The sequence below is a fragment of the Oryzias melastigma genome, linkage group LG4 (genome assembly GCF_002922805.2).
Source record: "Oryzias melastigma strain HK-1 linkage group LG4, ASM292280v2, whole genome shotgun sequence".
Classification (NCBI taxonomy): Eukaryota; Metazoa; Chordata; class Actinopteri; order Beloniformes; family Adrianichthyidae; genus Oryzias; species Oryzias melastigma.
Genome location: NC_050515.1, coordinates 22,472,147 through 22,478,280, shown reverse-complemented (window position 1 = coordinate 22,478,280; position 6,134 = coordinate 22,472,147). Strand labels below are relative to the sequence as shown.

Sequence of the window (6,134 nt, the reverse complement as noted above, 5' to 3'; positions counted from 1 at the left end):
CCGAAAGGAGGCTTGCCCCACTTCCACTGCAAGAAGTCCAGTAGAAAGCAAGCCAGTGGCCACCCCCCCCCCAACCAAAAAGAAGAGGGTGCCCAATGAACATGGTAAATATGGGCCGACCAGGCTGTGCTGCTCTTCTGTCACTAGGAGGATGCATCTCTAAACAAAAACATATGGGATCAAGGACAGAGCCCAGTGGGACACCTTTTATTATTGACACAAAGGAATTGAAACTCTTTGTGTTTTCAGAAATATGAATGTAATTTAAAGTTATTTCTTGTAACAACTGACTTAACCTTCAAAGCAAGTTTACATTAAAGTTGTATTAACCTATAATATTGTAGCTTGTGTTTAACTTTGGTTTCTTTTGATCCAGACTTGGTGCTTGAGAGAAAAAAACTGCAGTTCAGCTGGAAAAGAACTTTAATTAATGATGCTGAAACCTGTAAGAACTTTTCCCTTTATAAAAGTTTTCTTTTCTTTTCTTTTCTTTTCGTAATAGAATTATCAGGCCAGGCTTTTCAGTGAACTTATCCTGCATGGGAAGTCTTGCAGTAAGAGGACCAGAGTTATCGTGACAACTCTATAAATGTGTTATGAAGTACTACACTCAGACGTTTGGCCCTGATGTCAGATAAAAAAAAACCAAGCTGTGTGGGGGGCGGGTTAAGATGCTCAGTGTAATTACTGTATCACAGTGTGGAGTCTAGAGGGGGGGTTCTCAGTGGGCTGTCGTCCCTTTCAGCTATTTCTTGTCAAGTCCCAGTGTACTCTGTCCAATAGTCATAAATACTGCCCCCTCCATGCAAACACTGCTGTACAACAACAAAGACTTTCTGTTGAGAGGACTGTGTGTGTGCTTTGGTTGGGGGGGGACTTGGCTGCAGTGATCAATAATTCAATAAGAGCACGTCGGCCACAAAGCCTCCAGCTTCACACGCTGTGATGAAGAAATAACTTTAGATCATTTTATTTTTTCATTTTTTCATTTCATTTTTTTCTTTTATTTATTTTTACTTTCTTCCCCTCCCTAAACACCAGTGTTCCACTCTTTCAGTCAGATCCCCCTGACCTTGATCCGTCTCGAGAGAAGAGCATGCTGGGATCAGACCGGAACAGCTGACCGAAGATCGGTCCTCCTCTGCTGCTGGATGACCCCCCACCATCTCCCGACCCCCTACACTTTATCAATGTCACTCACTGAGCCGCAAAACAAGTGGATATTCAATTAGCAGCAGGGTTTGCTGGCGCTCTGAGAATTAAAATGTAGATTTCCTAATGAAGCCATGGGAGGGCACTGTTAGATTAGATTAAATCCATGCAGGATCTGCTTTGAAAAAAAAAAAACTAAAAAAGGATAATTTATTTTAAAGGGAGTCTTCATAATCTGAAGAGCAAACACCACAGCATTAAGGCAGTTTATTTTTAACATTTTGTTAGCTTGATATCCTTAATGAGTCCATTTCTGGCGAAATATTTAAACCATCTCCAGCTTTTGGGGGCCAAAATAACAAAAAGAACGTCTCCCAGGGGCAGGCAGCTTCATTGTTGGGAGATTTAATTATCTTTGCGCCAAAAATGGGTCAAGGTTTGACAACGTGGTGGTAAAACGCAGCCCAAAAAATGAGCGGTTAGCAAAAAAACGACCACGGGCTTCAAATACTTAAAACAGTCAAAGTCTTTTTCTGGCTGCTTCAGACCCGTTTGAAGAGTTTGAGCTTGTTAGGAAGTTCTGGAGCTTCAAGGCTGCTCGGCAATCGTTCAGAAAAAGCTGTATCGCTGAGGAGGAACTTGTGGAGTGTTGACTGCAGGAGCACGCATCACTGTTAGAGCCTTAAGGCCGGACCACTCTGCAAGAACGAAGTGTGTTGTTGCATGCAGGGTTGCATAAACGAGAAAGTTTGTTCTTGCTAGGATGTTAACAAAAAGCCCTCATATACCCCTCTCTGTAGTTCACATCAGGTTTGCTAAGCCTTGCACAAGCTTAAGAGTTGGTTAGAGAGGAAGATCATATTTGAAGCAAAGACAGACGGTTTGTTGTCAGGATTCATTGTTGTCGAACTTAGATGTTTGATACATCAAAGTTTAGATCATGCCTTTCAACTACACTTTAGCATTTAGGATATAGACACGAGCATTAGGCGGAGAATCTGGAGTCACACTTGAGCTACGTTCACACCAACCTCAGCAACACGTTTAGGGAACAAATTTTAATGAGAAGTCTATGTAAACGCATGGGAATGTGGGTTTCAGGCTTCTGCATTGACACAAAGCTGCACACATTTCTAAGACCATTTTCAGGAGTTTCCAGCTCTCAAACATACAAAACAACATCGGTTTTATAACTTTAAAAAGGTCATGCTACAGCAAAAACCATTACTTACATTTAAATGTAAACGTCTGTGCTTCAAAGCACGCCCATGTCAAAAAAGAAAGAAATACGTTTCTCTTTCGGACCACAAGCGCTACACATAGTGGGCCCCACGTCGCTATGGCTCTTCCTTAAAAAGCACTTTTGGACACCAGTACAACTTCTAATACCACTACAGTTGGACCAGTAGGGAGGAGCCAGAGAGGTAGGGAAGCTATTTGGATTTGGCCCAGGTTTTTAATTTATCATAAGAGCTTTGAAAGAAAAATCCCTGAGCAAGATTGGTGAGATTTGCACCGCTTCAACATTACAGACTAAGCCTTTTCCAACTATAGGTGGCAGACGAGCACTAGTAAACATGAGCAATAGAAAAAAAAGCTGAAAAAAACCCTCCCTGCTTGTCCAGTGTGAACATTATATGCTAACTATATGTTCTAGAACCAGCGTCACGTGCCTGATGTGAACGCTGCATCAGGATTCAGAACCACAAAAGTGAAGCCCAAAGCTGTACAGAAATACTGAGTGGACTTCACTCCACCCATTAAAGTTTTGTTAAATCCAAGTACTCCCCCAATTCTGCACAAAAACGCCTTATTTTAGGTGTAAAGTCACATATTACAGCTTTACCATGTTTGTTTTTCTTGTTAGCTCGTTGCACGTCCTGGTTGGTTAAAGGACCCGATTCCAGACTAAAGTGTTCCATTACACACCTGAGTGTGTAAGAGCTCTTTGGATCATGAGACGGTTGTTTTTCTCTGAATGCAAGACTAATACATTTCAACGGTGTTTAAAGATGTTAATGGGGTGTTTGTATATTTCTGTCAAAAATCTTTGATTTAAACATTTTCCACAGATAATAATTGGGTTTTTCAGTGGGAGGAGCCAATGGCACAAAAAGAGGCTCATTTTTGTTTTCATCTGTTTTTCATGTTAAATTCTGGGGAAAAAAATACCTTAGTGCTCTATATTTTTACTATATGTGAAAGTAAGCTATAAAAATTAAAATTCTTGCAGTGAATTGTGCGTATTTTTCTAAAAGTTTTATTTGCTTCTTTTTTTAAGTAAAAGTAAAAGATTCTCTGGTTATGCCTGCCTGAATAAAATTCCGAGCAAAATCTAAATAGTAAAAAAAAAAAAAAAAAGCGAACATTATTCAACAATTTCCTACAAAGCCCTTAAGAAAGATACTGAAAGATACCCTTGACTACCAACCTGTAACCTTCTAATTTTTAATGAAACAACTTGCAACAATAACGGAATTTGAAGAATACATTTTTGTAGTTTAAAAATTTTAAAAATGTGTAAAATTCCTAATAGTCAATGCTTATATTGAAAAGTCTGATGTCTTTGCTTCAGCCTCTGTATAATTATCTGTATGCTTGTTTTATTTCTTAAAATGTAGATTCTGCTTCAAAGACGTCTTGTCAATAATTACTCTTTGCAAAAAATTGTAGTACACCGTCAAGTTTATTTTATTAAACTACTAAGTACAAGTATACTATAGGCCTAGTAGTGTATAGGAAGTATAGTAACAATAAATACTTCTTCAGATTAAATTTGAACATTTTAAGTTTACAATATAGATAGTGTATAAAAAGTAAACTTCAAGCCTCACTTTTAGAACAGACTAAGTATACTTGTAGTATAATTAAATAGACTGTTTTTTGTTAAAAGTACTTTTTGTTTGAAAAAGTTGACTTCTAGAAGATATTTGTTTCTCCCTTCATGCAGATGCTCAATTGAATGGTTTCATTTCAAGTTTCTTTTAGCCTAGAGTATAAAAAAAATAAAGAAAATACTTGCAAGATTATTTATTTGAATTCAAAATACTGTAAAAACTGTTTGAAATACTGACTTATATCACTGAATAAAACCACAATCTGAAGACATCTTTACGCCCCCTGGTGGTTTTTTAGTGAACTGCAACAAAGCTGCTAATTGTCAGCAAAGCAGAAACACCTGAGCTGGACCACACCAGAGCAGCTTCTGAGCTCCACGCTGCACACCAGGTTTATTTTTTATTTTTATTTTTTTGTTTGTTTATATGAAAAAAACACCTCTTTGATTTAAAGGAGGAGGACTTTTTGGTGCCTGTCAAGATCTTGACTGATCTAAATTTTTTTGGACTGTGTGGAAAAAAACACTGATGAAGGTAAGATGTTACTTCTATATCGACTGATGTTTTTGAATGAGTTTTTATACCTTTGATCAAACCTGAATGATGACTGAACTTTAACTCATCACAGATCACTTTCAAGTCAGTTTCTTCCCAATGGTCGTTTTTCAGTGTCCTTCACAGACTGGGTTTATTAAGTATGAACATTGCTAATTCTCATCTTTCTATAAATTAAAGTGAGCAATACTTTCAATTTACAACTAAATCTTTACCTCTTCTTTTTAATTGTTGTGAGATGTTCAGTTTTGCTGAGTGTAGCCCCTCTGCTTTAAGAGCGATCTGCACTTCACAATGGAGAACTCTGAGGAGAAAAACTTCTGTGTGAGAACACTTCAGTCACAATACCAATCACATGCAACTGACATTCTCTCCTGAGCATTGATCAAGTGTGGAATGAATGTGCTGCATAATGGAATTGGACCTCCAAAGTGACGGCTTAGACAGTGAAGACTGAGTGAGGAACAATTAAATTATTATTAAACAGCTTTTAATATATTGGATCTTGTTTTACGAGGACAGATCAAGTGGATAAGTTTGAACCATTTCCCATTTAAATACACTCATTTCAACTAAGTTCATCTTCAGTGTATCCTTGAGTGCTTTCAAACTGAGCTGTTTGGTTCACAACTATGTGTTTTAACATTATCCACTTTTGGAGAACAAAGACATGATTAATAGTTGAAGAAAATGAACTGATTTCAAATGCAAAAAAAAAGGAAAAACTCTCACAATAAGCACACAATCACAATTTTTTTTTTTGAAGACTCACTCCAATTTAAAATGTTTTTGTGTTTTTGCAATGTTCTTGTGTCATTTTTTTCTGATGGTGGCAGACATCCATCCATCTACTTCATCTCATCCGGGACCGGGTCGCGGGGGCAGCAGTCTAAACAAAGATGCCCAGACTTCCCTCTCCCCGGCCACTTCCTCCAGCTCCTCTGGGGTGACCCCGAGGCGTTCCCAGGCCAGCCGAAAAACATAGTCTCTCCAGCTGTCCTGAGTCTTCCCCGGGGGAGGTGTCCAGGAGGCATTTGGACCAGATGCCTGAGCCACGTCAGCTGTAAATTCAGAGCTTTGCTGTCTTGCTCAGCTCTCTCTTCACTACAACAGACCGGTACAGGGACCGCTAAAATCAGACACCGCTCCAATCCGCCTGTCGATCTAACACTCCGTTCTTTCCTCACTCGTGAATAAGACCCCAAGATAATTAAACTCCTCCCCCTGTGGCAGGAGCACTCCACCCACCGAGAGAGGACAAACTACCTTTTATCCGGTCGAGAACCATGGCCTCAGACTTAGCGGTGTTGACCCTCATCCCAGCTGCTTAAAACTTGGATACAAACCGCTCCAATACACGCTGGAGGTCCTGGCTCGATTGAACCAACAGAACAACATCATCTGCAAAGAGCAGAGAGGAAATCTTGTGGTCCCCAAACCAGATCACCTCCGGCCCCTGGCTGTGCCTAGGAATTCTGTCCATAAAGACTATGAACAGAACCGGTGATAAAGGGCAGCCCTGCCGGAGTCCAACATAAACCAGGAACAGGTCTGACTCACTGCCGGCCATGCGAACCAAGCTCCTGCTCC

The 6,134-nt window shown here is 39.6% G+C and overlaps 1 long non-coding RNA gene across 3 annotated transcripts in view; it reads left to right on the top strand.

The window, feature by feature from the left end:
* The first annotated feature begins 4,272 nt into the window (after window positions 1-4,272).
* The window catches only part of LOC112150216, a 52,204-nt gene continuing 50,342 nt past the window's right edge, over window positions 4,273-6,134 (top strand). For all 3 annotated transcript variants that reach the window (XR_002919926.2, XR_004947791.1, XR_004947790.1), the window contains exon 1: window positions 4,273-4,523. This is a non-coding gene — a long non-coding RNA (uncharacterized LOC112150216). The remainder of the gene's footprint in view (window positions 4,524-6,134) is intronic.